The sequence below is a fragment of the Pseudophryne corroboree genome, chromosome 5 (genome assembly GCF_028390025.1).
Source record: "Pseudophryne corroboree isolate aPseCor3 chromosome 5, aPseCor3.hap2, whole genome shotgun sequence".
Taxonomy (NCBI): domain Eukaryota; kingdom Metazoa; phylum Chordata; class Amphibia; order Anura; family Myobatrachidae; genus Pseudophryne; species Pseudophryne corroboree.
Genome location: NC_086448.1, coordinates 688,960,311 through 688,980,514, shown reverse-complemented (window position 1 = coordinate 688,980,514; position 20,204 = coordinate 688,960,311).

The window sequence follows — 20,204 nt, the reverse complement described above, 5'->3', positions numbered from 1 at the left end:
GGTTGGGTAGGGGAGGAGAGGAGAAGGTAGGAAAAGGGTATGACCTAGTGAGATAGCAGAAGCATGTGTGTATGAATCCGTGCTTGGGGGTCATGTATCATCATGCCGTACGTGTTTTAAATCAAGCTTCGAGGTATTGCGAAGTATACATTTGAATTCCTTCTTATCCCGTGGTACGGGTCTGTGGATGGGCTGTCAAACTTTACCGAGCTCTTTTCGGCTTTGGTTGTAACAAAATGGGGGAGCACATTTTAGTTGATGATACATGAATGGGGGAGATATGTGATTGCTGATATCTGTGCCTGTATTCCCTATCGACTATGTGTGTCATTACCTGAGGGTTGTAGAAATGAAGAAAAGACATAATTACGGTAAATGCGGTGGTATTCTATGTCAGGTAAATGTACATTCGTCGATTGAGGTCTTGTTTGGTGTCTGTTGAATGCAGTCTTCTTTGTGCTTTTGCCCATAAGGTGCGAGCAAAAGCTGTCAATGTCCATAGATTTACAAAAGTGTTGGGCTAGCGTAATTTTAAAATTTCTAGGGAAACTGGGGATCCATGGCATAGTTCATCAAAAATCTGTGTATCAGGTTGTCAAAACTTCTTCTTTAATCCATCTGTTGTCTGTATATCGGCTCATCAAACTCCTCATCCAAGTGGGTCTTTTTACCTTGGAGAAAACGGAAAAACAGGTGAAAGAAACGGACCGTAGAAATCGCATTTTCATCACATCATTGTTTCTACCGTTGGGTCATAAATCAAGTCCATTGGAATTACAGTTTCCTCACTCCTTAAACTCATTACCCTAGTACGACGATTGCACTTCATTAAAGCCTGACCGCATCTAAATATCAAACCAATTGATATGACAACACCTAAGATACATAGGAGAAACTTCCCAACATCCATTATGACTCCTTGAGCCCAGTCTCCTAAACCAGAGAACCAATTTCGCGGGTTCAACCATGACACCCAACCAGTCAGCTCATTACCTACAGCAGCAAGAGTGAGATTGTGTCTCCTGCGAAATTCCCACTTCAGTTGGAGAATATCGTCCATCTTTTGGTCTATGACCTCGACCGGGTCCTCGGTGCTATTCGTAATATATGTGCAACATTTCACGCCGTATTGTGTTGCCAGTGTGACACAATATCCGCCTGTCACTGCTGTGAGGTAATTAAGAACCATTCTATGCTGTACCAGTTCTGTTTTATAAGCCTGAAGTTCTCTTCCAGTATACCTAAACGTGTCATCATACATTTCAGTGATATTATCTAACAAATTGGCGAGCGCAGATATGTATTTATAATTCAACACTCCTCTGGCGGTGCGAGTGATGTCTAACGCGATTAGAAACTGAATCCCGGTGGATTCATGGATCATGTCAGAGGCCGGATGCTCTGTTCTTTCTATCAGGTGCCGTTTAACTACGTGCTCGTAATGGGTGTGAGTATAAGGAGTTTGGGCAACACGGTGTATGTCTTTCATTTTGTCATGTGATACAGTCATTACTTCAGGCAGTACTTTTCCAATATAACACAATCCTTCAGAGTTTGGGGCAAGCCACTTATACGCCTTTCTCCCGCATATGAAATATGCATCATCGGGGAGAACATATGGGACGGAGTAGGACATAACCATATTACACACCTTCCATGTGAAATCTCCTAACCCTAATTCTTCCATCTGCTTAGTACACGTATCAGGTTGTACGATATGTGCACAGTATCCTGGTGATACCTCTCCAACTCTCGTAATCCTATTTCCTAAGGTATACCTATACCGGAAAGATTTTCCTCTACTGGCTATGTGGCGTATAAGCTCTGTATCTGTAGGCATTCTATCTGCTCTATGCGAAAAGGTCATGGTTTGATTACTCCATGACACTTCCCAATTTCCCGGCTTTCGGGGATTGGAGATGTTAAAACATAATAGGGACCTATCCACATGGTATTGGTGGAGCTTCAAACTAGGAGGGCTGGAGATATTAAACCTCCTGTCCACCGGTCTCCCACCACTTAACTCAAGTACCTCCCCTAACGTTAAAGGAAATGGTACTAGCCCTGATTTGCTAGCTATGACCTTGAGGTACTTGAGAGCATACCCAACAATCTGTTTTATTTAACACACTACCCACTAAGGAGTGATAGTCACTCAATGGATGCCGGTCCATATGGATATTAAAACTGGATTGGCATTTCTTTATGCACCCATCCTCAATGACATTGTTACAGAGCCGACAGATACAGTTTTCTTCAGCTAACAATCCTTCACAATTCCTTCTATGGTCAATGCTATCGGATCGTTTTCTGATACTCGCCTTTGCTTGTTGATTATGTTGTTCTTGGAAAACTACGCCTCCATCTCTATCATCAGAACCCATTCCAGAACCTCTCTCGACCTCCATGGTACTCTCGCCGGAACAGACTGCTCTGGTCAACATCATGGTCAACAGGAAAATCCGGATCACAGTCTCTTGGGGCAAGTCCATCTTGTAGGAGGAAATGGAGAAGAATGAGAAGGGGGAAAAAATAATTTGAGGGAGAGGGGATGGGAAGTTGGAGAAAAACAATAAAAGGGAACAGGGGATCGACAACTGCTTTTGGTCTTGTGATTTTCAATGCTCAGGTGCCGCCTCACTCCTCCTGGAACAGACACTCCAGTGATACAACCTCTACCGTCTGTTCCTTATCACGGGGCCTCTCTGGATCAGCAACCTTCTTGCAGTGGGACGAATGAACCCAAGTCTCTCTCTCAGCAACCTTCAATGCTGTAGTGCTAGTCAATAAGACCTGGTATAGTCCTTCCCACCTGTCAATAAGGCAACCTGAGCGTAGAAAATTCCGTATCATTACATAATCCCCAGGTTCAATGTCATGACAATTACTATCTGGTAAATCAGGAATCACTAACTTCAGATTATCCTTTTGATTCCTTAACTGTTTACTCATGTTAATCAAGTATTTTACAGTCACTTCATTGTTACACTTCAAATCATCCTGAGGGTTAATCATAACATGCGGTTGTCGACCAAACAAGATTTCAAAGGGAGACAGATTAAGAGGGGACTTGGGAGTGGTTCTGATGCTGTATAGTACAATGGGTAAAGCTTCTGGCCATGTCAATCCTGTCTCTGCCATCACTTTACTCAGTTTATTTTTAATAGTGCTGTTCACTCTTTCCACTTTCGCACTCGCCTGTGGACGGTATGGAGTGTGCAGCTTGCTATCAATTCCCATCAATTTACACATTCCTTGAAAGACATCACCTGTAAAATGGGTACCCCTATCACTTTCGATAATTCTAGGGATACCATATCTACATACAAATTCCTGCACAATTTTCTTAGCAGTAAACATAGCGGTATTTGTGGCCGCTGGAAATGCTTCGACCCAATTTGAGAAAAGATCTATACAAACAAGTACATATTTCAAATTTCGACAAGGGGGTAATTGAATAAAGTCAATCTGTATTACCTGGAAAGGGCCGCCGGCAGGTGGGATATGAGATGGTTCTGTAGGTATTGCCTTTCCGATGTTCTTTCTCAGACAGGTAAGGCATGACATTGCTCTTTTACTCGCATGAGATGAAAATCCTGGGGCACACCAATATGCTCTTACCAACTTGCACATCCCTTCCTTGCCCAGATGAGTCAGCCCGTGAGCTGCCTCAGCTAAACATGGAAGGTATGCTCTGGGGGCCACTGGTTTACCGTGTCCATCCGTCCAGAGTCCTGAGGACTCCTGGCCATATCCTTTTGCCTTCCAGACTGCCTTTTCCTGTGTGGAACACAAATTTTGCATCTCACACAACTTCTATGTGTTGATGGTATTAAATACCATCAGTTGTGTGGTGTCTGTCTGTCTGGGGGTAGCAGCTGCAAACTTAGCAGCTTCGTCTGCTCGGCTGTTACCAAGTGATACTGGGTCTTGGCTATATGTGTGTGCTTTACATTTGATAACAGCCACTCTGTCGGGTTCCTGTATCGCTGTTAGAAGCCTTTTTATGTGAGCTGCATGCGCTACCGGTGTACCAGCTGCCGTCATGAAATTTCTGAGGCGCCATAGGGCTCCGAAATCATGGACTACCCCGAATGCGTATCTAGAATCGGTGTAGATATTGGCTGATTTGCCCTTAGCCAATTCACATGCTCTGGTTAGGGCGACCAGTTCAGCAACCTGGGCTGAGTGAGGTGGGCCTAGCGGTTCCGCTTCTATGGTGCCTTGGTCATCTACGACTGCGTATCCAGTACACAAGTCTCCCGAGTCTGACTGTCTATGACAACTACCGTCCGTGTAGAACGTTAGTTCTACATCTTCCAGTGGGTTGTCACTGATGTCAGGCCTTGCGGTAAAATTTTGGGTCAAATATTCCATACAATCATGTGTGTGTTCCTTTGTATTAAATCCTCCTTCCCCACCACTCTCATCCTCCACCCTTTGTGCCTGTCCAGGCACACCTGGGAGATATGTTGCAGGATTTAATGCACTGCATCTCCTTTTGGTGATGTTTACGGGGGCCATTAGTGCCAATTCCCATCTTGTAAACCGCGCTGATGAGACGTGTCTGGTTTGGGCAGAATTTAACAAGGCTGACACTGCATGTGGTGTATGAATTGTGAGGTTGTGACCTAGCACGACGTCTTCGCTTTTCGTTACTAGCAATGCTATCGCAGCAACGCTTCGCAAGCATGTGGGGAGGGATCGCGCTACCGTATCTAGCTGAGCGCTGTAATATGCTACTGGCCTGCTGGCATCACCGTGCTTTTGGGTTAGTACGCCTGCCGCGCAACCAGCACTTTCTGTTCCATATAGTTCAAAGGGTTTCCCATAGTCTGGCATACCCAATGCTGGTGCCTGCGTTAGGCACTGTTTAAGTCTCTCAAATGCTGTCTCGGACTCGTCTGTATGCGAAATCCGATCAGGTTTGTTTGAGGAGACCATCTCCTGCAAGGGTAACGCTAGAATGGAAAACCCTGGGATCCAGTTACGGCAATACCCACACATTCCTAAAAATGTTCTAATCTGTTGCTGGGTTTGTGGCAGAGTCATGTCTCTAATTGCTTGAATTCTATCAGCGGTCAGATGTCTCAGTCCTTGTGTTAGACAGTGTCCCAAATATTTTACCTTAGTTTGGCATAATTGCAACTTGTCTTTGGAAACCTTGTGTCCTGTGTCTGAAAGATGAAACAGGAGCTGTTTCGTATCCTTCAGGGATGCTTCCAATGAATCAGAACACAGTAGTAGATCATCCACGTACTGTATTAATACTGATCCACTCTCTGGTTGGAAAGACTGTAAACAATCATGCAAAGCCTGGGAAAATATACTTGGGCTATCTATGAATCCTTGTGGTAATCGAGTCCATGTGTATTGGACTCCTCTGTATGTAAATGCAAACAAATATTGACTGTCAGGGTGCAGAGGTACCGAAAAGAAAGCGGAGCAGAGGTCAATAACAGTGAAAAATTTCGCAGTGGGAGGGATTTGCATTAGGATGACAGCTGGATTTGGCACTACGGGGAACTGACTCTCAACTATTTTGTTAATCCCCCTTAGATCCTGCACTAGCCGGTAACCCCTCCCCCCACTCTTTTTAACAGGGAAGATGGGACTATTGGCAGTGCTGGACGTTCTTACCAGAATGCCCTGTTGTAGCAAGCGCTCTATTACTGGGTAAACTCCTAACTCCACCTCTGGCTTCAGAGGGTACTGTGGGATTTTTGGAGCTATCCTACCATCTTTTACTTGTACAACTACCGGAGCTACGTTTGCCATTAATCCAGTGTCCTGTCCATCTTTAGTCCAAAGTGACTCTGGTATCTGAGATGTCATTTCTTCTACTTGGGAGGGAGTCCTATTTGTCATAATGGTATGTGACATTAATTTTGATGGGGAGTCTAACATGTCTCGCACTTCCTGAGCGTGATTCTCAGGTATGTCCAAGAATACACCTTCAGGAGTACAATAAATGACGCACCCCATTTTACACAGTAAGTCTCTTCCCAGGAGATTAGTCGGTGCCGATGCAGCCAGCAAAAAGGAATGCTTGGTATGTAAAGGCCCTACTGTAATCTCGGCTGGTTTGCTAACAGGGTAGTGCTGGACTACTCCCGTTACCCCTATGGCTGGAATTGTCTTACCAGTGGTTCTCATGCCCACTGTCGAATTTATCACTGATTTGGCTGCCCCTGTGTCTACAAGAAAGTTTAATGATTTACCAGCTACATTGATTGCAATTTCTGGTTCACTTCCAAGGCTTGCAATCAATTTTACTGGCTGCAGATTACAGGTATGGCCACACCCCTATTGGGTATGGTGACCTCCCTGAATCCCGCTGGCAGCAACTACTTGTGATGGAGTTAATTGGGAGCTACCAGAGGCTTGCCAGTCTCTGTTCGGGGGATATCTTTTTGTTTCCCCTGCATGTGGCTCATAACTCCGTTTCTGCGGACCCTGATCCCAATGTCGCGTATCGTGTCGTTGTCTAGGGGGTTGATAAGATTTTTGTATATTTCTCGATCTACAGTCTCGTGCAAAGTGTCCCTGTTTGTGACAAGAATAACATGTTACCACATTTGACTTACCCACAGGGTTTGGTGATATTAACACAGGCTGTTTTGTGGTCAAGGCCTGTATACTTACTGCCATTAACTTATCACCTTGTTGTTCCCTGTGTCTGGTGATGTTCCTATCGTGATCAATAGCAGCCTCTCTCAAAGTAGCCACAGACAGACCTCGCCAACATGGTTGTGTGGTCTGTACCCTAGTCTTTAATGATTCTTTTAAACCATCCATCAGTACCGATACTGCTACTTCTCGATGGTTTATGTTTGTTTTAATGTCCTCTATGCCTGTGTATTTTGCCATTTCTAATAATGCCCAGTGAAAATATTCTGCAGCAGTTTCTGACTCTTTCTGTCTAATGGAGAAAATCTTGTTCCATTTAACTACCGCTGGGAAATATAATACAATTACTATTTAAGGGAAAATAAGAGAGAAAGAGGAGAAGAGAGAGAGAGAAATTGGCCCACAATAACAAGAAGATCAATATAGTTGCGGAGAAAAACTTACGCACAAAGGAAACGATCGCATGCGCCTCTGGACATCCAGCTCCCGATTTTCAGCAATGATAACCGTTGAAGAGTGAGAGCTGGATGTGATCGGCTTGTCTATTTATGCCCCACACACAATACAATTCAATGGTCCCTACAATCTCATTGTTCATTGGACACAGGAATTCCTCTTCGCATTATAACAAAAGGTCATAGGTTGATTCATACAGGTGGGCCGTGACTATTTCCAACAGCTCAGGTGGGAGGGAAACTGGGTTTCCCGCCGCATGGATAAGTAAGTGCAAATACAGTAAATGTTCATAAACTTCTTATGTCCATAACTATTCGCAAGAGCGATTAATCCGCTTCAAACCAACACCGGAATATTGCTAATTAAATACTCTTCCGATGGGTACTAAACACCACTGTATTACTCCTGTCTGACCCTTCGTATCAAACAAAGAGGGATTTCTCTGTTCACGAACATTCTATATTAACCAAACTTTCAGAATCTATCAAAGGGACCATGATCTACAAAATACATTATATAGTGAAAATATGTAACGATTGAGTCGCACGCTATGATCACATAAACTCTACCGTAAATACGCATACCGTGCGCCTGCGGGTGCCCGCGACTGTGAGTATGCGCACGTACGGGAGAGCGTACGCATGCGCAGCACGGACCTGTGTGAGGTGCAAATATGGTAGTGTGCATAGAGATATTTTTCTGACTTTGACAGCTCCTTATTTAAATAGCCATTCATCTGTATTGATCTTAAGAAAATTTGGGATTGAAACAAATTTCTGTGTGGAATACTACACATTGGTCTTTATGCTCTTTATTTTCATATCCCTCGTTGTGACATCTACATTGAACATCGTCTATTCGGAGAATCTGAGAATGAAAAATCTGATTCTACGGTTTTAAAACAGGGACGTACATATTTTATTCTTTCCTGTTGTTTTGCTTTGTTATATGCTCTTGCGCTATATGCACTAGGAAGGTTTATATTCTTTGTTTCAATTGTAAGGAGGTTATACAGGCACATGGAGGCCACACACACACTACTGAGCCTCATGTTGACTTGTTTTTAGAGATGAGCGGGTTCGGTTTCTCTGAATCCGAACCCGCACGAACTTCATGTTTTTTTTCACGGGTCCGAGCGACTCGGATCTTCCCGCCTTGCTCGGTTAACCCGAGCGCGCCCGAACGTCATCATGACGCTGTCGGATTCTCGCGAGACTCGGATTCTATATAAGGAGCCGCGCGTCGCCGCCATTTTCACACGTGCATTGAGATTGATAGGGAGAGGACGTGGCTGGCGTCCTCTCCATTTAGATTAGAAGAGAGAGAGATAGAGATTGACCTGATTTACTGGAGCTTAGGAGTACTGTAGAACTGTAGAGAGTGCAGAGTTTACTAGTGACTGACCACAGTGACCACCAGACAGTGCAGTTTTATTTAATATATCCGTTCTCTGCCTGAAAAAAACGATACACAGTGACTCAGTCACATACCATATCTGTGTGCACTGCTCAGCCCAGTGTGCTGCATCATCTATGTATATATCTGACTGTGCTCAGCTCACACATCTTATAATTGTGGGGGAGACTGGGGAGCACTGCAGTGCCAGTTATAGGTTATAGCAGGAGCCAGGAGTACATATTATTATTAAAATTAAACAGTGCACACTTTTGCTGCTGGAGTGCCACTGCCAGTGTGACTGACCAGTGACCTGACCACACTGACCACCAGTATAGTTAGTAGTATAGTATACTATATTGTGATTGCCTGAAAAAGTTAAACACTCGTATCTGACTGTGTTCAGCTCACACATCTTATAATTGTGGGGGAGACTGGGGAGCACTGCAGTGCCAGTTATAGGTTATAGCAGGAGCCAGGAGTACATATTATTATTAAAATTAAACAGTGCACACTTTTGCTGCAGGAGTGCCACTGCCAGTGTGACTGACCAGTGACCACCTGACCACACTGACCACCAGTATAGTTAGTAGTATAGTATACTATATTGTGATTGCCTGAAAAAGTTAAACACTCGTATCTGACTGTGTTCAGCTCACACATCTTATAATTGTGGGGGAGACTGGGGAGCACTGCAGTGCCAGTTATAGGTTATAGCAGGAGCCAGGAGTACATATTATTATTAAAATTAAACAGTGCACACTTTTGCTGCAGGAGTGCCACTGCCAGTGTGACTGACCAGTGACCACCTGACCACACTGACCACCAGTATAGTTAGTAGTATAGTATACTATATTGTGATTGCCTGAAAAAGTTAAACACTCGTCGTGTGACTTCACTTGTGTGGTGTTTTTTTTTTATTCTATAAAAAACTCATTCTGCTGACAGACAGTGTCCAGCAGGTCCGTCATTATATAATATATACCTGTCCGGCTGCAGTAGTGATATATATATATTTTTTATATCATTATTTATCATCCAGTCGCAGCAGACACAGTACGGTAGTTCACGGCTGTAGCTACCTCTGTGTCGGCACTCGGCAGTCCGTCCATAATTGTATACCACCTACCCGTGGTTTTTTTTCTTTCTTCTTTATACATACATACTACTACTACTACATCTCTTTATCAACCAGTCTATATTAGCAGCAGACACAGTACAGTACGGTAGTCCACGGCTGTAGCTACCTCTGTGTCGGCACTGGGCAGTCCGTCCATAATTGTATACCACCTACCCGTGGTTTTTTTTTCTTTCTTCTTTATACATACATACTACTACTACTACTACATCTCTTTATCAACCAGTCTATATTAGCAGCAGACACAGTACAGTACGGTAGTCCACGGCTGTAGCTACCTCTGTGTCGGCACTCGGCAGTCCGTCCATAATTGTATACCACCTACCCGTGGTTTTTTTTCTTTCTTCTTTATACATACATACTACTACTACTACATCTCTTTATCAACCAGTCTATATTAGCAGCAGACACAGTACAGTACGGTAGTCCACGGCTGTAGCTACCTCTGTGTCGGCACTGGGCAGTCCGTCCATAATTGTATACCACCTACCCGTGGTTTTTTTTTCTTTCTTCTTTATACATACATACTACTACTACTACATCTCTTTATCAACCAGTCTATATTAGCAGCAGACACAGTACAGTACGGTAGTCCACGGCTGTAGCTACCTCTGTGTCGGCACTGGGCAGTCCGTCCATAATTGTATACCACCTACCCGTGGTTTTTTTTTCTTTCTTCTTTATACATACATACTACTACTACTACATCTCTTTATCAACCAGTCTATATTAGCAGCAGACACAGTACAGTACGGTAGTCCACGGCTGTAGCTACCTCTGTGTCGGCACTGGGCAGTCCGTCCATAATTGTATACCACCTACCCGTGGTTTTTTTTTCTTTCTTCTTTATACATACATACTACATCTCTTTATCAACCAGTCTATATTAGCAGCAGACACAGTACAGTACGGTAGTCCACGGCTGTAGCTACCTCTGTGTCGGCACTGGGCAGTCCGTCCATAATTGTATACCACCTACCCGTGGTTTTTTTTTCTTTCTTCTTTATACATACATACTACTACTACATCTCTTTATCAACCAGTCTATATTAGCAGCAGACACAGTACAGTACGGTAGTCCACGGCTGTAGCTACCTCTGTGTCGGCACTCGGCAGTCCGTCCATAATTGTATACCACCTACCCGTGTTTTTTTTTTCTTTCTTCTTTATACATACATACTACTACTACATCTCTTTATCAACCAGTCTATATTAGCAGCAGACACAGTACAGTACGGTAGTCCACGGCTGTAGCTACCTCTGTGTCGGCACTGGGCAGTCCGTCCATAATTGTATACCACCTACCCGTGGTTTTTTTTTCTTTCTTCTTTATACATACATACTACTACTACATCTCTTTATCAACCAGTCTATATTAGCAGCAGACACAGTACAGTACGGTAGTCCACGGCTGTAGCTACCTCTGTGTCGGCACTCGGCAGTCCGTCCATAATTGTATACCACCTACCCGTGGTTTTTTTTTCTTTCTTCTTTATACATACATACTACTACTACATCTCTTTATCAACCAGTCTATATTAGCAGCAGACACAGTACAGTACGGTAGTCCACGGCTGTAGCTACCTCTGTGTCGGCACTCGGCAGTCCATCCATAATTGTATACTAGTATCCATCCATCTCCATTGTTTACCTGAGGTGCCTTTTAGTTGTACCTATTAAAATATGGAGAACAAAAATGTTGAGGTTCCAAAATTAGGGAAAGATCAAGATCCACTTCCACCTCGTGCTGAAGCTGCTGCCACTAGTCATGGCCGAGACGATGAAATGCCAGCAACGTCGTCTGCCAAGGCCGATGCCCAATGTCATAGTACAGAGCATGTCAAATCCAAAACACCAAATATCAGTAAAAAAAGGACTCCAAAACCTAAAATAAAATTGTCGGAGGAGAAGCGTAAACTTGCCAATATGCCATTTACCACACGGAGTGGCAAGGAACGGCTGAGGCCCTGGCCTATGTTCATGGCTAGTGGTTCAGCTTCACATGAGGATGGAGGCACTCAGCCTCTCGCTAGAAAAATGAAAAGACTCAAGCTGGCAAAAGCAGTAGCACCGCAAAGAACTGTGCGTTCTTCGAAATCCCAAATCCACAAGGAGAGTCCAATTGTGTCGGTTGCGATGCCTGACCTTCCCAACACTGGACGTGAAGAGCATGCGCCTTCCACCATTTGCACGCCCCCTGCAAGTGCTGGAAGGAGCACCCGCAGTCCAGTTCCTGATAGTCAGATTGAAGATGTCAGTGTTGAAGTACACCAGGATGAGGAGGATATGGGTGTTGCTGGCGCTGGGGAGGAAATTGACCAGGAGGATTCTGATGGTGAGGTGGTTTGTTTAAGTCAGGCACCCGGGGAGACACCTGTTGTCCGTGGGAGGAATAGGGTCGTTGACATGCCTGGTGAAAATACCAAAAAAATCAGCTCTTCGGTGTGGAAGTATTTCACCAGAAATGCGGACAACAGGTGTCAAGCCGTGTGTTCCCTTTGTCAAGCTGTAATAAGTAGGGGTAAGGACGTTAACCACCTCGGAACATCCTCCCTTATACGTCACCTGCAGCGCATTCATAATAAGTCAGTGACAAGTTCAAAAACTTGGGCCGACAGCGGAAGCAGTCCACTGACCAGTAAATCCCTTCCTCTTGTAACCAAGCTCACGCAAACCACCCCACCAACTCCCTCAGTGTCAATTTCCTCCTTCCCCAGGAATGCCAATAGTCCTGCAGGCCATGTCACTGGCAATTCTGACGAGTCCTCTCCTGCCTGGGATTCCTCCGATGCATCCTTGCGTGTAACGCCTACTGCTGCTGGCGCTGCTGTTGTTGCTGCTGGGAGTCGATGGTCATCCCAGAGGGGAAGTCGTAAGCCCACTTGTACTACTTCCAGTAAGCAATTGACTGTCCAACAGTCCTTTGCGAGGAAGATGAAATATCACAGCAGTCATCCTGTTGCAAAGCGGATAACTGAGTCCTTGACAACTATGTTGGTGTTAGACGTGCGTCCGGTATCCGCCGTTAGTTCACAGGGAACTAGACAATTTATTGAGGCAGTGTGCCCCCGTTACCAAATACCATCTAGGTTCCACTTCTGTAGGCAGGCGATACCGAGAATGTACACGGACGTCAGAAAAAGACTCACCAGTGTCCTAAAAAATGCAGTTGTACCCAATGTCCACTTAACCACGGACATGTGGACAAGTGGAGCAGGGCAGGGTCAGGACTATATGACTGTGACAGCCCACTGGGTAGATGTATGGACTCCCGCCGCAAGAACAGCAGCGGCGGCACCAGTAGCAGCATCTCGCAAACGCCAACTCTTTCCTAGGCAGGCTACGCTTTGTATCACCGCTTTCCAGAATACGCACACAGCTGAAAACCTCTTACGGCAACTGAGGAAGATCATCGCAGAATGGCTTACCCCAATTGGACTCTCCTGTGGATTTGTGGCATCGGACAACGCCAGCAATATTGTGTGTGCATTAAATATGGGCAAATTCCAGCACGTCCAATGTTTTGCACATACCTTGAATTTGGTGGTGCAGAATTTTTTAAAAAACGACAGGGGCGTGCAAGAGATGCTGTCGGTGGCCAGAAGAATTGCGGGACACTTTCGGCGTACAGGCACCACGTACAGAAGACTAGAGCACCACCAAAAACTACTGAACCTGCCCTGCCATCATCTGAAGCAAGAAGTGGTAACGAGGTGGAATTCAACCCTCTATATGCTTCAGAGGTTGGAGGAGCAGCAAAAGGCCATTCAAGCCTATACAATTGAGCACGATATAGGAGGTGGAATGCACCTGTCTCAAGTGCAGTGGAGAATGATTTCAACGTTGTGCAAGGTTCTGATGCCCTTTGAACTTGCCACACGTGAAGTCAGTTCAGACACTGCCAGCCTGAGTCAGGTCATTCCCCTCATCAGGCTTTTGCAGAAGAAGCTGGAGGCATTGAAGAAGGAGCTAAAAGGGAGCGATTCCGCTAGGCATGTGGGACTTGTGGATGCAGCCCTTAATTCGCTTAACAAGGATTCACGGGTGGTCAATCTGTTGAAATCAGAGAACTACATTTTGGCCACCGTGCTCGATCCTAGATTTAAAACCTACCTTGGATCTCTCTTTCCGGCAGACACAAGTCTGTTGGGGTGCAAAGACCTGCTGGTGACAAAATTGTCAAGTCAAGCGGAACGCGACCTGTCAACATCTCCTCCTTCACATTCTCCCGCAACTGGGGGTGCGAGGAAAAGGCTCAGAATTCCGAGCCCACCCGCTGGCGGTGATGCAGGGCAGTCTGGAGCGACTGCTGATGCTGACATCTGGTCCGGACTGAAGGACCTGACAACGATTACGGACATGTCGTCTACTGTCACTGCATATGATTCTCTCAACATTGAAAGAATGGTGGAGGATTATATGAGTGACCGCATCCAAGTAGGCACGTCAGACAGTCCGTACTTATACTGGCAGGAAAAAGAGGCAATTTGGATGCCCTTGCACAAACTGGCTTTATTCTACCTAAGTTGCCCTCCCACAAGTGTGTACTCCGAAAGAGTGTTTAGTGCCGCCGCTCACCTTGTCAGCAATCGGCGTACGAGGTTACATCCAGAAAATGTGGAGAAGATGATGTTCATTAAAATGAATTATAATCAATTCCTCCGCGGAGACATTGACCAGCAGCAATTGCCTCCACAAAGTACACAGGGAGCTGAGATGGTGGATTCCAGTGGGGACGAATTGATAATCTGTGAGGAGGGGGATGTACACGGTGATATATCGGAGGATGATGATGAGGTGGACATCTTGCCTCTGTAGAGCCAGTTTGTGCAAGGAGAGATTAATTGCTTCTTTTTTGGTGGGGGTCCAAACCAACCCGTCATATCAGTCACAGTCGTGTGGCAGACCCTGTCACTGAAATGATGGGTTGGTTAAAGTGTGCATGTCCTGTTTATACAACATAAGGGTGGGTGGGAGGGCCCAAGGACAATTCCATCTTGCACCTCTTTTTTCTTTTATTTTTCTTTGCGTCATGTGCTGTTTGGGGAGGGTTTTTTGGAAGGGACATCCTGCGTGACACTGCAGTGCCACTCCTAGATGGGCCCGGTGTTTGTGTCGGCCACTAGGGTCGCTAATCTTACTCACACAGCTACCTCATTGCGCCTCTTTTTTTCTTTGCGTCATGTGCTGTTTGGGGAGGGTTTTTTGGAAGGGACATCCTGCGTGACACTGCAGTGCCACTCCTAGATGGGCCAGGTGTTTGTGTCGGGCACTTGGGTCGCTGAGCTTAGTCACACAGCTACCTCATTGCACCTCTTTTTTTCTTTGCGTCATGTGCTGTTTGGGGAGTGTTTTTTGGAAGGGCCATCCTGCGTGACACTGCAGTGCCACTCCTAGATGGGCCAGGTGTTTGTGTCGGCCACTAGGGTCGCTTAGCTTAGTCATCCAGCGACCTCGGTGCAAATTTTAGGACTAAAAATAATATTGTGAGGTGTGAGGTATTCAGAATAGACTGAAAATGAGTGGAAATTATGGTTTTTGAGGTTAATAATAATATGGGATCAAAATGACCCCAAATTCTATGATTTAAGCTGTTTTTTAGGGTTTTTTGAAAAAAACACCCGAATCCAAAACACACCCGAATCCGACAAAAAAAATTCGGTGAGGTTTTGCCAAAACGCGGTCGAACCCAAAACACGGCCGCGGAACCGAACCCAAAACCAAAACACAAAACCCGAAAAATTTCAGGCGCTCATCTCTACTTGTTTTAAGAACATTACATCAAAGTTGGATCAGCCTGTAGTGTGTTTTTCCACTTTAATTTTGAGTGTGACTCCAAATCCAGACCTCCATGGGTTAATAAATTTGATTTCCATTGATAATTTTTGTGTGATTTTGTTGTCAGCACATTCAACTATGTAAAGAACAAAGTATTTAATAAGAATATTTCATTAATTCAGATCTATGATGTGTTATTTTAGTGTTCCCTTTATTTTTTTGAGCAGTGTAGATAAAAATGAATTGTTTTATCCAAAATATTTAGAAAAAACACATATAACATAACACAGAGTTAGTAGCAGTTTAGTAACTCTTAGACAAGAGATAGCAGGTTAATAGAAAAGTTAACATGCAATAAAAACTAATTAGTTAGCAATTAAAGCTGTTCAATTTCTCTTCAACAAGAGATATTGATATGCAAATATTTATAAAGCATGCAATAAAATCAAGTGAAGAATGACGCTCTCTCAGATGGTACAAAGGTCATTACACTGGCATCCCAGTGTGTTTATGAAATGAATGTCCCGCAAAAACTTCACAGTATCATCAGTGTAGTGAGAACAACGTGTACTCAGATAATATATTTACCCACGTGTTGGTTCCTGATTTGGATGCAGGGTCCTGTTGGCAATAGTGCACGTGGTGTGGATCAGGGCCGGTTCTGTGCGCCCTGGGCGGCAATAGGGGGCGTGGCTACGAACAGGGGGCGTGGTCATTTACGCCCCCTGTACAGACTGAAATTATGTGCGGTGCGCGATGACATCATCGCGCACCGCACAGTAAAGGACCTCTCCACGAAGGGAAACTAGACACGTACGCGTCTAGTTTCCCTTCACAGCGGCCAGTGGCAGCGGGGGGCAGCGGGCAGCTGGGGGCACAGCAGCAGCGGATCTTGCCCTAGTGCGGCGCCCTCCGGATGGCGCCCTGCGCCTTCCGGAGGGCGGCGCCCAGGGCAAAAGTCCTGCTTGCCCGTGGCAAGATCCGCTACTGGTGTGGATATTACAGTATAATTACTGCCTTGGAGCACTGGATGTGACAGCCCTGCTAGGAGACTTGGTACGTCTCTGCTCTCTGACGAGCGCTGCCCGCTAGTACGCTGTGCAGCTGTCAGTGGTTATGCTGTATGATCTGGACCTCACGGCGGGGGTCAGGCAGGGCTCAGCCGACGAGCAGCAGTATGTTCTTACAGCGGTGTGCAAAAGCGCTGCCCGCTGGTATGTTTTGTAGCTGCCGGCAGTTGCACTGTGTAATCGGGACCTCACGGTGGGGGTCAGGCAGAGTTCAGCCGACGAACAGCAGTGTATCCTTACAGCGGTGTGCGGGAGCTGTCAGAAACTGTGAAGTAGTTGGTGTAGCGGTGAAGACCAAATGGAGAGCACAGATGAGAGAATGCATTTTTAAGTAATATAGGATGTTTGAATTTGTTTATTAATTGAATAAATGTATCTATGTTATGTGTGCAGCGGCTGCAAAACTGTCAGTTCTGCTTTCTGCATTGATTAGCAAACAGGTTCTCAAACTCGGTCCTCAGGACCCCACACGGTGCATGTTTTGCAGGTCTCCTCACAGAATCAAAAGTGAAATAATTAGCTCCACCTGTGGACCTTTTAAAATGTGTCGGTGAGTAATTAATACACCTGCGCACCTGCTGGGTTACCTGCAAAACATGCACTGTGTGGGGTCCTGAGCACCGAGTTTGAGAACCCCTGGATTAGCACCTGGATCCGGCTGCTCCCTTCTGTTGTTCTCGTTTCCTAGCAACTGATCACCTGGACCTCATTACCTGCAAGTTCAGCCTGACTATCGTGATTGGTCTGTCTCCCTTTAACTAGGGAGTATCCACATACTACTGTGCCAGTGATAAAGTTCAGTATCAGAGAGAGTCAGGTTCTAGTCTGGAATCCTTAGAGCCTGTTTCTGTGAGCTCAGCACGTGGCCATTGCACGCTGTGCAAGTTCCCAGTCTCCTGTGTCCTGGTAACTGGTCCCGGTGTTCCTGCTAGTCCTGCATCCAGTTCATCTTGGACCTGTATCTACTGCAATTATATATCCAGTGTGTCCTTCTTTTTTGGGATCCCTGCCATATGCGCACGCAGGGGGCATTTCCGAGTACCTAGACACCCCCTCTGGCCTCCGATCCATCGGTGCTGCCATCTGATTTTTTTTTTTTTTTTTTTTAAATGAGGAGAAGCTTATGCATATTTGCCTACTTTTGGAAATTAGTTTCAGGAAGTTTCTAAGTGGTGCCAGCAAAGGGGTCATTGCCAGACTACACACACACACACACACACACACACACACACACACACACACGACAGTGCGAGCTTACACAGACACATACACACATAGGGGAAAGGGGTTAGTTTACAAACACACACACTTACATACATACACATAGGGGTCAGTGCCAGCCTGTCTACACACACACATACACACACACACACACACGGGTTAGTTTCAGGCTACACACAAAGGGGTCAGTGCCAGCCTACACACACTCTGGTGCCAGGCTATATACACATAGGGGTAAGGGGTAACTGCTAGCTTACAAACACACACATGGGGTTCAGTGCCACCCTTCACACACACACGTGACAATTCACGCACACATACTGGAGTTAGTGCCATCTTAAACACACACATAGGGGTCAGTGCCAGCCCCACCCCTCCCACACACACACACATATATGCACAGATCAATGTCAGCCAGCAAATACACCACAGCACAGTAGCAGCCTACACACAGTGCCAGCCTGTGGAGCTGCTAATGCTGCTTTCACATCGCAAAACCTGCTTTTGAAACGGTTCTTTAAACGGGTCTGAGCAGTTAAACCCCCTTCACATCGCATGTTGTAACCAGTATATTACCATTTCATTACCGTTTTGGTACCTTTCACACTGAACCCGTTTCACCCATACAAAACAGTGGTTGTCATTTTAAATGTTTATTTCCTGCTTCTGCCTGGTGACATCACACATGGAGACAGCCTATCACCTTCTGGGGCTTGCAAATACCGTTTCAGACCCTTTCACACTGCACAATTAAATGGGTCTGAAACGGGTAGGACCCTGCTTTTTTACCGTTTCAAAATACCGGTATTTTGTAAACGGTAAATTGAAGGTGACCCTTTCACATCGCAGCTCGAACCGTTTAGGAAGCCAGTAAAAACGGCAAAGTACCGGCTACAAGCTGCGGTGGGAAAGGGGTATAAGTTAGAACCATATACACTGACCTTCGGAACGGCCTGCTCCTCCTACAGCCTCTCCTATGATGAGCTCCCAGCCAACCCGAACTGTCAAACTACCCAGCAGACCAAAGCTGCTTTCCTTTCCAGCTCCCCATCACACCCCCTCCTGGATGTCAGTCTGCAGCTCCCCACATGCGAGGTCCAAGGGGGGAGGGATCCGCTGCTTCTGCCACGGCCAGTGGAGAGGGAGCAGCGCTGTAAACTCTCCATAGTAGCTGGCTGTTTACAGACTCTGCTGGGCAAGGAGGCTCTGGGGTTCCCCAGCGGTGCCAATGTTGCAAGCTCCTGCTTAGCTCTGCCCACACCTCGGCCGGACTCGTGCATGCGCTGTCCGGATTTTTTCAAACGGGGCTGAGGGATTCCGGGGGACTGGGAGAACTTGGCGGGGGACGGAGGGGTAATGCGGGAGCCTCCCGCAGAATGCGGGAGTGTCAGCAAGCATGAGCTTATGCAGCAGCTCCCTCCTCCTTACACTGTCCGAGTGACAGTGAGAACCTGGCTGCTGATGCTGCTGGCTGCATGTAGGGGGAGCTGCAGCGGAAGCGCGCAGCTCCTCTCAGGCAGTTCAAGGGGCCATGAGACAGAGCTACGTGAGGCAGTGTCTGCTGTCTTCGGCTCCCACTGTAGTTTTAGAGTAGTGTAAGGTGAGGAGGGGGTTCTGTTTAATGTTAATGGGTATGTGTATTGCTATATAAAATGTATAGTGTGTGTGTATTTATGTATGTATGCATGCATGCTAAGTACATATATAGTGTGTGTAACTGTATGTTTGCTGTGTGTGTATATATGCTGGACGCATGTGTACTGTGTGTGCATGTATACTGTGTGTGTATGCACAGTATGCTGTGTGCATGTATAGTGTGTGTAACTATGTATGCTGTGTGTATGTATATATGCTGTATGCATGTGTACTGGGTGTGTGCTGTATGCATGTATACTGTGTTTGTATGTACAGTGTGTGTGCATGCATACTATGTGTATGTATGTTTGCATGTATAATGTGTGCACGTATACTGTGTGTGTATGATGTGTGCATGTAAACTGTGTGTGTACACATGTATGCTGTGTACAGTGTGTATGTCTATGTACAGATGTTATGTATGTGTGTGTATATACACACACACACACACACACACACCTTGTGCAGTGTGCTGGCTACTCAATTACGAGCACACACACACACGTACGGAAACCCCCCCATGAAAATCCTGCGTTTGCCACTGCCTGCTTCAAGCTATCCGTGCACCATTCCAGCCAGTCCTGCACCTTGTCTCAGTAATTCTGCACCTGTCCAGTTTTACAAATAGCAGTCTAATCACACAGACCTTTCTGCAAGTTCATCTCCATTCAGTACCTGCAATTCTGTATTCAGACTCCAAACAAACTCCTGTGAATCCTGCCAAATTCCAGCTCTGCTATCCATAACTTTCAGCCTGCAAGTTTAAGTTTCCCTCTGTGTCCCAGTTCAGCTCTCCTCAAACCTCTGCCATTAACCTTGCTGTGTCAGTTGCTCTGCATTAACCCCTGCCTTACCAGCTGCATTTCTCCAGGTAAATTATT